Below are 13,189 nucleotides of genomic sequence, written 5' to 3' on the forward strand. Positions count from 1 at the left end.
CCCGATGTGAACAGACATGCTGTGACCTTTCGCAATCAAACATAAAATTACTGTACTGTGATGAAGACAATATACTCAGCTGGAGCTAACAAAAAGTTTAAGCACCCATCTCTATCATAGGGAAATCAAATCAAGGGTTAATTCTCCCAGTTAGAAAGACATCAATATCTAGCTACTGAGACAAAGGTACCACAGAATAAATCCTTAGATAATTCACTCTGAACAGAAAGTTTGATTAAGTAAACTGATGGTGAATGGGAAGTTACAAAGACGCCAACTGTGCAACAGGGACAATTGTTCTGAATAAAAAGCAGAGCAAATCAGTTAAAACAATCAACTGTATTGTTGGCATGAGAAAAGCCAACCTGGGAGGTGGAAGATGCAAATCAAATGAGAGAGTTTGGTGCAGTGCATTTTTTTTTCCAAATCTTGGACTTCCAGGATCTGAAAATATACAAAATCTACAAGACAGTATATTTTACTATGGCAATTTTAGTTGGTACAGGAATGCTCAGACAAATGGGTTACACCAGAGGTTGCATATCCTCCACTCTAGCAGAAGATGGTAAAGTCAAAATGTAATCATCAAGTATCTCTACCTGAAGGCAGCTCTATCCTTATGAAGTGTGGAGGGAGAAATGCAATGCAAGATGTCTAAATAACCTTGCTTAATCATTTTGATTCTCTTTATTACTCTTCAGCTCAACCTCAGATCGGCCGTCAGGCAGGGACAGAGGAAACCTGATAAAATGAGTTACATGTTAGTTTGCCTGCCTATTCTTCCCACGGAATGAGTCTGCTTCCTCTCTGCTCAAGCCTTGGGATAAGACGTTGGTTGACTATTGGCTCCTCCTTTTCTACTTATCCCATACAACACAATAAACTGTCTTGTAGGGCTGAAAGAAAACAAGCCCTGCTGCCTGGAGCTGCCCATGGGGAAGGAACCCATTGCATGGAGGCAGGAAAATGGGAGAAAAGGCAGTTTGTCGGGAATTCAAGAATGCCTGCCCATATGGGAGGGCTTTGCTATAAACTAGAGGAACTGGGACAACCCATTTGCCAGTCCGCCACCCACTGAAGCCATTGCTCCCATTCAACTGTGGATTGAGAATACAGATGTTTCTCATGGAGAACCACCACAAATAAGGAAGTCTGGAAGCAGCCAAACACTGAAGGAGGCAGTATTTTCAGGGAACCTGCTGTTTCACCTATTCCCCACCCCCTGCCCCAATTCAAACCAAACATTACGTTAAGAAAACTTTTCTCTGGATGCAGATTCTGAAGTTCATAGAGCTGTTGGTTTTATGTGCTAGTTTTCTACTCTATGTAAGCACATGCAACCCTGAAAGCAGGAATCTGGGACAGTGGTAATCTCCACATAGTTTTTATGAAATTCCATGCCACTCTTTGGAAGGGATTAAAAAGGGAAGGGAAAAAAAAACTTCATTAAACTTCCTACTCCTAGATTACCATGGCCCCAGTCCAAATTGGGGATGGACACTCTTTCAGAGAAGTAAAGAAAACTTGCATGTCTAGTTCCACTATGTGTGCTAGACATGAAGTTTAGTTTGGCCAATAGCATGAATATGTGCCAGCATCTCTTAGAAATTACTGTCTATGACCAGCTCACTTCCAAAGAAAGTGTGTGGCACTTAGGTCTCACTGAAGCCAAGCAGACTTAAATTACTTGGAACTAGGTTGTCCCATTTTTTCTTTCATGTTCTCTGGATCGGGGCCCAAAGCTTTGTTTTGTTAAACCTCAAAATGCCCTTTTCCACTCTGAAATTCAATCATCGTGCAAGCTTTTGCAGAAAATCCTATGTAACATGTTCTGAAGAAAGTGCCCTGCATTTCTCTTAGCATTTTTGCGTGCTTACTGTAACAAGGGGGAAATGCATAATATGGTTTCCCTACACTATTTCTGCCCTTCTCTAGCTGGAAACACGAAAGTTAAATTGCCTTTCCTTGTCACTGAAAGCAATGACAGACTTCTTTAAGAATAAAACTTCTACAGTCCTATGGTAGTTCGTGCAGTCAGTAGCAAGTTTCTCTTAATTCTAAGGTCTGAAAGCCAGTTATCAATTAGGATGCATACAAGGAGCAGCTTCCTGTGTCCTCATTCTGGCACTTCTCCGATAAAGCAGACAGAAATGCTCTAAGTAGTTACCTTTTTAAAAAGTGCTTTCTCTCTTCCTTTGCAAGGTCATTCTTCATCTGCTTTCCTACAACTTTCACAAGTCCTCCAATCACCCACAACCAATTACTGTACAGTGCAGACTGGTGTTGGGCGGGGATGAAATTTGGGGCTTATGTGAGTTGCACAGTTTTGCCTTCGTAATTTAGAAGGATGCATTTCATACTAAAGTTTATTTGGTATGATAGGCCGCAGATTGCTAAGGGAGGGGTGTGTGGAAAACACTATAAACTTTTTTTAAAAAATGTATGTTGTATGCAGTTTCTTTTCATAGAAATAGCAACATTCACTGTTTTAGTAAAGTGTGCCTGCTGCTGCTTCTCCTAGACACAGCGGGAAGGCAAATGGAGTAGGTCTCTGTTGATCACCTAGCTTTGCAGTAAAGTCGTTGTGGGAGGGAAATGAGTCTCCCCAAGCCCCCCCCCCCATTACTGGAAGTCCAGGGCTGTGCATGTACACTCCCCTCACCTAGCAAACAAATGCCTGCAGCCGGAAACAGCATGCAGGTAGAAGCCTTAATTTGTAGAGAGCTGGAAATGAGACTGAAGGAAGCAAAGTGACCTGACTCCAGCTTCCCTGCAACTGGGAGAGGCAGCTTGCAATCTACAGCCAGAGCTTTACGTTGATGTGCAGCTCCAAAAGTTTTGTGTATTTGAGAAAAAATGTGCAATGGAAACCAGGGTTTTATTTTGTGCAGTTTAAAAATGACATTAATAAGAAACATTTAAAGAAACAGGTACTGAAATTAAATAAATAAACCTTAAGATGACTCACTGTTTCCTTTCAATCTTCTTAACTCTATACTAATCATATATTATTAGGAATGATTGCCTGAGCAGTTAAAGAGTTATTAAGTCATATACATATACTATTGTTGCACATAGCAGTATGAGCAGACTACGTAATTGAGTCATGTGCCATATGTTCTCACACACTATGACTGTCACATCAAAAAGTCAGCTTTTTTAGATAGTCACACTGTCACCATCTGGGCCTGGGTGGGATGAGCAGTGCTGCCTGGAGACCTCTGAAAAAATCCTTTAAACTATTTCTGCTCTCTTGCTTTAGCTTCTGTCTTTGGCTCTGTGCTCTTGTTCTGTTGTCCATTGGAGCAGCGATGGCCTAAGATCCCGTTCAGCGAGAGGAGGCATAATGGGATAGCCACAGAGGTATTCCTTTCCTTTCTCAATTGAAAGCGTGTTTCAGCGTGGCATTTAGGCCACTGGACATTCAGCACCAGTACTATGGGACAATGGCATCAAGGAAGCTCTCAAGATGACATCAAGCTGAAGTATCTGCTCATACTAGTGAGAGTTCTGCAGGTTCAAGGTATGTATCTGGCACCTTGTGAACTGCTTCCAGGCTTACTGTACAGCGGCCACAGGATCGCAAAACAACATCAGCTTCAAAGAACTGAACAAGAAGATCAACTGTTTCATTGCAGGCAATGTCACATCTCTCCTGTCAGATACCTTTGTGCCTCTTCTTGGGCTTCATTACCAGTTAGATTTTCTTTCAGCATCACAGTTTCATGGATGCATAAAAGCGTCATCCTTGAAAGCCAGGATCTACCCACCAAATAAATACAGTTCTTGCAATGCTAGTAGCTTCCATTTTAGCAATACTGCCAGCTTTTCTGTATTGAGGACAGTAATTCCACCCCTTTGCATTTGTTTTTGGTACCTAAATACATCTGCAAGAATATCTGCCAGAAAGGACAAAAGACCTTATCCCCATGGAGGAGAAATGCAAGACATGCCTTCTCCTCAGACTTCTTCATGAAGAGGACAAGGAAATGCCAAGAAAATAGGACTGAATGCAGTCAGGAGAAGGAAAATTCTGTCTACCTGCCCTTAAAAACCTTGAAGAATGCAAGGGGACAGCAGCTGTTGGTTTCTGCAATATCCCAAAGTTCTCTGGATCTCAGCCCTGTGGAACTATGTTCTCATCCTTACAAACTGTTGGAACAGTGGCAATGTCTCTTCAGTTAATGTCTTGGTAAGACTGTTTTGGCCATGTTCTGCACTGCACCACAGAAATTATTTCTGAACATTTGGAGTCAAGAAATGAAAGTCCATCTCAGTTCTATGTACCAATTCCACACTGTTTTAGAACAAACAAAGTTAACATATTGACAACTACTCTTGTAGGAAATGTGTATGCACTTACTCCTTTGCATCTTCTTTGCTTATTCTTTTGCAATGGGGGGACTGGAGTCCATTTTTAATGGAAAACTGAAACATGCTCTATACCTAGCATAGGATTAGCTGTTTTGATGAAAATTTTCAAAAGTGTGATTTTTTTTGGACCATGCTTGGCTAATGTGCAATCTGGTTTCATAACACCCTTATGGCTTGACACTCCACCTGACAGACGTTCAGCTCTTTGTGTAGGCTCCTTGTCTCCATTCTCCAACACCTCTCTTCTATCTCCCCAGCAGCTACAGGGGAGAACCTGCATTTCTACTGTGTCATGCTCCAATTCTCAGGGTCCTTTGGGGGCTTGTTGTTCCTGTTTGTCAGTATCAGCACTTCACCCTTCCAAAGAACTGCTTGTTCTTCTTCAGAGTCCTTGAAGAACACCCACATCACTGGACTGCCAGAAAGTCCAGTTCAGCATAGACTCTTCAGGAAGCAAATTCTCTCACAGAGATTCCCAAACTGGGACAATGCCTCAGCTCAGCCCAGCAGACTGCCTGGTTATAGACTTGAGCTTGGCCAAAGAACACAGGACATCCAAATACATTTAAGGCCAGTCTGAGGGTGTGTGGAAGCCCATCTGTGGGCCTCTGGAAATGTAAACCTGAGTATAGATGTACATTTTCAGGAAGACAAAAGACAAAAGCTTTTCAGGAAGACAAAAGATTCTTGTTACAATGCAGTAGCACCTACCTGTTTGTTCCTCTAACACAAGGAATCCTCATCTAGCTCAGAGTTAGTAAAATACGTTTCTTCTGAAAGGTTCTTCACCAATTTCTGTTGTATTTATTCCAAATGTTTTACTATATGAAAAGATTAGATCTCATTGTGTTGAACCCTGACCTGACCTGATCTTTCTCTTGTACCAATTGTTCCCAAGCCCTTACAACAGATTTACAGAGTAAGGGAAGCTGTGAAGCTTTGCAGTTTTGTGCTGTCATTTTGTGAGGAGCTTCTGTTCTGTGACAGATTCAGAATTTATTATCCCTAAGATACTGTACAGTACCTTCAACATATTTTTCAGGACAACAGCCATCTTGGGATAAAAGATAAATGGCATTCACCATAATTATAATCAGAGGACAGGATATTCAACTCTCCAGTTACACTTTTTGTAGGGAGAAAGTCCAGTTCTCAAGTATTATTTAGGGAGGAAAGATGACCTCACCCATTATTTGCAAGGGACCTTCATTTCCCTGTTTATTTTCCTTTCTCTTCGTTCCTGTCTATCTTTCTCTCAGTTTTCCTGATAATTTTCATTTACCATGCCATCCTGTTTTTTTCCTCCAATTTGATAAATTTTGGGAGAATGGGAGCTGCACAGTTTCTTGTATTCCAAAACATGCTTGGAATAAACCCTGTCTACAACTCCCATTGACGGTGCTGTTTGGGCTGATGGCAGTTGTAGGCCACAACATCTGGAAGACCACACATTGCCCCCTGAGGTCCCTCAACCTGGGGCCTAATGAGGCGAGAACTGATATCATCATCATCATCATCATCGAGTATTGTAATAATACTTGCAATAATAATACTTGCAACACTTGCATTCTAACAACAGAACACAGTTTTCCCAGTGTTTCCCAGTTTCCCAGGGATGTTTTGGGCTATCACATGGGCTGCTTTTTCACATTGTAGAGACCTGCATGGGAGCGAGAAACAATGGAGGCTCAAAGGTGTCTCTGTCTCTATAGCTAAGGCTTGAACTGGCTTTCCCCAGAATTGTTTGCATGTTGTCAGAAAGCTTTGATGAGAGAGGGCGGTTAAAGAAAAATCTTGGCCAATTTGTTCCATTCTCCTTGCCCCCTCTGAAAAAAAATTGCAGGCCCTCATTTTTTTTCCAGATTTCAGAGCAAGCATCCCCAACCTCCTGCCTTTCAGACGTTATAGAATAGCCAGAATTCCTACCTAGTGCCAAAGGAGCTCAGGCATATGGAGCTGCAGTCAGCAACATATGAAGGGCACCAGATTGGGGAAGACTATTCTCAAGTATACAATAATTTGCCCCTTACAGTGTTACCATTTGCTAACTGCTGCATATGCAATAGTGGCCTAAATACAAGTGGCACAACATGGGCTGATCCCAAATGCATTCAGGCTGAAAACAGGGAAGCCAATTAAAATGGCTTTCTAAAGATATTTAAGCAAGCTTTAATGGAAAAGAATACACACTATGTAACCCCAAACCTGGTAGCCATTATGCAGAGGCCTAATTACAAAAGTATTTCGAGAATAAGCTTTTCATACAGAATTACTAACACTAAAGAAGAGTCACAGAAAAGAATTTTCAGCTTCCCCTTAAAAAGCGGGTTGGGAGAGGAAGGACTAGGGAAATTAAGGATTTATTCATTTCTGCCTTTGTTACTTCACAGGAATTCAGTACTGCTTGTCTTGGGTACCCTGGGGAAAAGCAATTGTGATTACATAGTACAAAATAAGCAGAACTGGCCCTGAGGTTGGACAGAAATACCTAAAGAATTCTGACCCCTTCCAAGGTTATAGAAATATCCACTGAGTTTTTTAAAAAGGGAGACTAAAACTGTACAATACAAATCAGAACAACTTTGTTATGAAGTCACAGTGATTTCTGACTCTGAAAGGTCATTTTCCTACACAAATATATACACTTCGCTGATGCATAGTCACTTGAACAGCATCAAACCAAGTAGTCAAGCAATTTCTTGACCACTGATCTGTTCTTCAAATCTGAGTTGTTCTGCATTTTCAGTCAATTTGGGAGATAATATACAGTACTTATTTGCTATAACAAAGAGAGATCATCTCCTGACCATGAGACAATAGATTCTTTCACCAAACCTGGAATCAAAGATGTAGTTGCTAAGTCCATACCGCTGCTGCCTAAACACACAAAAGACAGCCCTGCATGAATGCAAAGCGCTCTCATCAAATGCATGTAGAAACCATTTTGGAAGTATCTGTTCCAAAGTCCTAACTCTCATTTAGTTAGCTGTTCTTTAAAATTAGGCAGTACAGGGTAAGATTCCATGAATTTTGAATGTCAACCTGTCAGCACTTGCTAAAGACTTTTTTACACCTTTAACTACTAATCAATGCTGCTTTAAGGGTTTTCCACACAGTCTTTTTTCCATCTTGGAAGGCAGTGTCTGTAACAGGCTTTGTGGCCTACAGTTTTGCATCCCAGGGTTCACACATTTTCTCTGTGGCCACACAAGGATTTGCATCCCCATGCGGGGGAATGTCCATGACAGGCTATATCCAGGTTTTATTTCCCTGTCTCCCCTCGTGCTCCTCCTGTGCTCCTCCTATTATTCTGTCTCCCGTCCAGTACCATTTCTTCATTTAAGGCACACACACTGGTGAGTGCAACTTGCCTATTCATGGCACTTTTCTTTTAAAAGCAGGGGTGAGTGAGATTATGGAAAGGGTGGTACTTTGGAAATATGAATCATGAAACTCTCTTGTCTCCACTAACTTCCTGCCAGGTTTCCCAACAAATATGGCTGCTGGAAGGGAGGGCTGTTTTATTGCAGCTGAATGCAAACTGACCATATTCCCCAGTCTCTATTTTGTCAAAAGAAAGCCTCAGTGCCCCCACTCCTCAACAAAGTTATTTTACACCATTTTATTTATACTGCAGGGACTGCAGGTGGCACAGTGGTTTAAACCACTGTGCTGCTGGGCTGGTTGATCAAAAGGTCGCCGGTTTGAATCTGCCCAACGGGATGAGTTCCCATTGCTCCGTCCCAGCTCCTGCCAACCTTGCAGTTCGAAAGCATGCAAATGCAAGTCAATAAAAAGGTACCACTTTGGTGGGCAGGTAACAGCGTTCTGTGCACTTCGGTGTGTAGTCATGCCGGCCACATGACCACGGAGACTGTCTGTGGACAAACACTGGCTCCCTTGGCTAGGAAACGGAGATGAGCACCGCCCCCTGGAGTCAGGCATGACTGGATGTAACATCAAGGGGAAACCTTTACCTTTACATTTTTATTTATAAAGCTTGTAAACTTCTGGTATTCTGTAATACCACTAACATGGGCTGTTGTTGTTTAAAGCTACAAAGTTAATCAGGCAATTTCAACAAAGTGTTCCAGGAGTGAAGCAGAAAAGCAACAATGAAGCAGCCTCTAGTACTAGTCTGAACAGCTGCAAGTAGCTCTACAATAGGACATAGATGACAAGTCTTCAGAAGAGGAGCATCTCCAATACAACATGCACCACCCCCAGAAACCATTCCTCCCACCTTGTCCAGACCCAAAAAGGACCTGCACAGATGTTCTGCTCCTTCCCTCCTTAATGAACTGCTGGGGAACTGCTGGTGCACTACAAAGGGATATTGCTCTTATCATCTGGATCACCTGTGAAATACCAGTGACTAAGCCATGATGATTCCTCAATAAAAGCCCTTAAAGTCATCAAACTCATTAAACTGGGATGGTAAAGACACAAAAGCTATGGAGCCTCAGTAAAACATGAGGCACTGTCATCAGCCATTCCTTCTAGTTGCTTAAGAGATCACTAACTTTTTGAGGTATCTCTATACATTTCATGTCACATTTCAAAAGAAGCATAAGGTGGGGAGCGTTGAACATACTCCCCCAATTCAAGTTAAGCTAAATCAACACTATTTACTTCTCTTACTAGGATCAAACTCTGACATGTCGACCTAAAAGACTTCTCTTTCCATTCATTCAGCCACAGTTTTCTTAATGGAGACTCAAGCTAAGTCTCTAGCAGCATAGTCTTGTACATATTTGCTCAAAAGCAAATTTAGGGTACATCAGGACTGCTTTCTGTACCTTCACCTTCACTTACACACATTCACATGCAAACAAACATAGATGGGGAGCCCCATATATCTCAGCCAATACTTTTGTGGTTGCTGTTGTTCTAGAACTACACACACACTCACCAGTGGGCAACCCAGTGGAAGAAAAAGAGGCAAAATGGAGGCTTTTCTCTTTTCCCCTAATTTGCTGCTGCAAAATTTGAGGAAATGTACAAAACAAGAAAAAGAAGAAAAAGACAGGAAGGATTCAGCTGTGTTAATCTATTTCAAGATGCACTGATTTCAAATGACCTTGAAAAAATAACCTTTTAAATGCAGAATAAATGCAATGTTGAACACAAATACTGTAGAGAAGTTGCAAATGTTGATCAACCCACCCTTCCGTAATGTGGTACATGTGTTTATAATTTACAGCTGGGTAAGTTGATTTATGTAAGGGATTTTGGCAAACATTCATATTGTCATTTCCAGAAACAGTGCCATCTCCTCCTGCTACTTGCAATCTGAGTGTTAATATATCACAACAATGAACATTTAGAGAGCATAAAAACCTTCAGCCCTATTGATTATACTGCCAAAAAAGGAAGTTTTCAGTGAAAAAATGTTTATGATTCCATCTCATGCAATTCTTATACAAACGATGGGATGCATACATAATAAGGATAATAAACATTTGCAAGTCCCAACTGTTCATTGCAAAACAGTGGTTAATAGTGTTGATAAATATATGCTTCTGCATTTTCCATATCCCAGACACCTAACCAAATACATACAGGCATTACACATACAGAGCTAACTTTAGCCAGAGTGACCTGGCTAAGAAGTTAGGATCTTAGTCCTATATACCATGGTTTCCTGGACTGAGAATGAGTCATGCTCCTTCTTCCCCTTCCCTCCTACTTTCTTGTTCCAAGTTTTAATAATTAAATCCTGGTTTCTTAAACCACAGTTTCTTTGTGATGTTCAAACATGGAAACTATGATTTATGGGTTCTTTCTAAAACAGGATATGAAAACAGAATCAGACGATGATGTCTACACCACGCCAGCTACTTTGATGTACTAAGATGCTAATTTATTTAGACAATGCTCCATAATTTGTGAACCAGAAGACCAAAATGATGAACTTGGCATGTGATTGTAAACATCTGTGACTATTATTCTGCCTACAAGGTGGTATACCATCCCTGTGATTATATTTTTAATTGCACTACTGTGTATGATACTGAGCACAATGTTCTGGGACAGCTTGACCAAGAGCTATTTCACACTATCTTCATTGCACCCAAATGTCAGGTTCAGTAATTCCTCATATGAACTACCGTGAAACATGGTGTCTGACCATTTTAATACATTTCCTCATAATGCTGAAAGGCAGACTGAGCATATAACAGGGAGATCAAATGTCCACTCCACTTGCAGTCAGCTGGAATGAGATTACCCCACTAACATTTAACCATGACCAGAGTTCACATGGTTCAGCATAGCTCTTCATGCTAACTTTGTATTTGATCATGAATAGCCCAGAAGAAAAGACTTTTATAGCACACAAATCATTAGGCAAGCCCAAATGCAAATAATTACTTTCCCCATCAAATTACATAGAAGCATTAAATAGGAATCAGGTTACCTGATCACAGAAGTGTAGAAATTTGGATGCCCTTCGGAATATTATCAACAAATTGAACAAACCCAAATCAAAATCTGTATTACTTACTAAAGGTCATCACTGAGTAATGCAGCAGATACACAGCTCAGAATAGAATTAAAACAGGGTCTAAGTAAATAATCTATTATAATATCCAGTATCTTTTAAAATGATTAAAAACCCTTTAAGAATCACCACAAAACTTGACTGAAACAGGACCTAACCACATATAATTGACAATCCTGTTTGATGTATTTTAACATCCTTCTTGTTCTAAAACATGCTAGAAGTCAATCATGTGACATTCACTCAATTTTTTTAAAGCAATTTGGCCTTGGATATCTATAACAGAGTACAAAATATAGTATGTTAAGCTGCTTTTGGGATTAGCCTGCATGGATTGTTCAAATATTTAGCATACAGTCATGCAGTACTGAACCTCTTTTTACAATTTTGGATTTCACTAATCTCTTGAGAGTCAGATCCATGTCCTACCCTATGGAACAATAGATCCATGCAAGCAACCCCCTGAAACATTCAGGAGCATTTTCTAAGACAAATGAAAATGACAGCACTAAGAGAGACACTCTGGATTCAAAAAAGATATACAAATTAATAACAGAAATTATGGAAAATGAAAAGGAGCTTTCACAACTTTTAAAACCAGGTTTGCAGTTTTGGTTTAATTCTAGAAATCTTATCCTGCATATAATCCAGCACTGTCTCTTTAACGATATTACCATATAACCCTGAATGGCATTTGACAAAATGCAATGGAAAACATCAGAGGATGGGTGAAGTGAGCCTTCCCATAACCCATGCTCACCAAGTGTGTATGATGCAGCTTCCTCCAAGCAGGGGCTGCCGTTTTAAAGTGGAGCCATACATGCCTCACTTGTGCCACCATCTCATTGCCCCAGTGAGTGAGTGAAAGTGGAAGCACACAAAATAAAAACATGAGCTACAGATTTTTGCGGTCAGTTTTAACCGCAAAAACGGACTGCAGATGTATGGTTCCCAAACATGCACGCATTTCTTATCTCATATCGCTATGGAAAATAAAACAATAGACTGTAAAGTTGTGAATTTATCAAAGGACTGAGACAATGTACAACTTTCATGGTTTTTTTTTTACCAAAAAAGCAGTAAGGGCAATGAATCAGTACATTTACTTTGAAGTCAAACCATGAAAACACTTTCAAACACTTGTGGATACTCTGCAATCTTTCTGATAGTATAGTCTGCATCCAGATGTTGTTTTGCTTGGAGAAGACCAATTTAAATCAATGAGACTTAAGTAAATTATCTTATGGCTAATTGATTTCAAGGGGTCTACTCTAAGCATGACTGTTAAAATAAGATATCATGTATTTTAACCCTATTCTTAAAATTTGTTTCAATCACACATTCCTCTAAGAACAATCAATTACTGTCTCAAGGTAGGTCTCCTCTTAGATAATCCTACTGGATAAGGTATAGTCAAACCAGAAACAATTTTAAAAGGTTTTTTAAAATATGATTGATCAAAATCAGTTTTTTTGCAAAGATTTCCATTATATTTTGACACTACAAAAACAATTTTGCTTAAAATGAAACCTGTATGTAATACAAATAAGCACATTCAATTCTACAGAATTCTGACACTCAGTTCATGCATCCGACATAATGGCATGATTCGCACAACATAATAAACCACCGTGGGTTTTTAACCATGGGTTATTATGGGTTGTTTCCAGGTAGTGTGTTGTGACATCTGAACAATGAGTATTTTTTTAAGGCAGGATGTTTTGCACCAACAAGCCACCCTGCAAATGCATTACTTATTTTTGGGTTATTCAGAGTGTCTTTTCTTTCAGGGTGACTTGTGATGTCTGAACCAGGCAGGGTAGGTTATTGGGAACAGCTAGAGGACCCTCCAAAAGTCCCTGCCACTTTTTACAAAGTGCAAGTGTTGTTGCCACACTGCCTGATCTCTTATCAGTGCCCTCCTCCCTGTACAACTATAAAATGAGGATACCGGAAGGTCTTCTGAATACACCCACAACTGGTCTTGCAAAAGGGCACACATTTGAAAGTCTACTGCAATGAAATTTGTGCAATTTCTGCTTCTCCTGCTCTGCCATGAAATGTATGTATATTTACCAACCCCCCCCCATTCCCTGCTCTGTATATTTGCATATGTTTACTCATCTATCTCACTTCTTTGCCTTGAAATGTGCATATCTTTGCTGATCCTTGTCACTGCTCTGTAACCCATTTCTGTATCTGACAGCTAGCAAAGAAGAACAGGGAATGGAAGTGACAAGCACGAAGTGGGGGGAGAAGCTGAAAGCAGCTGGTGACTGCAGGAGAAAGAGCTTTTCAGTGGGTATCATGATT

The 13,189-nt window shown here is 40.4% G+C and overlaps 1 protein-coding gene across 2 annotated transcripts in view; it reads right to left on the bottom strand.

Annotated features, from left to right (window-relative positions):
• The window catches only part of MACROD2 (mono-ADP ribosylhydrolase 2), a 920,410-nt gene that overhangs the window by 120,661 nt on the left and 786,560 nt on the right, over window positions 1-13,189 (bottom strand). The window lies entirely within an intron of this gene.

The sequence above is a fragment of the Varanus komodoensis genome, unplaced genomic scaffold, assembly GCF_004798865.1.
Source record: "Varanus komodoensis strain SLA01 unplaced genomic scaffold, ASM479886v1 scaffold7_3, whole genome shotgun sequence".
Lineage (NCBI taxonomy): Eukaryota > Metazoa > Chordata > Lepidosauria > Squamata > Varanidae > Varanus > Varanus komodoensis.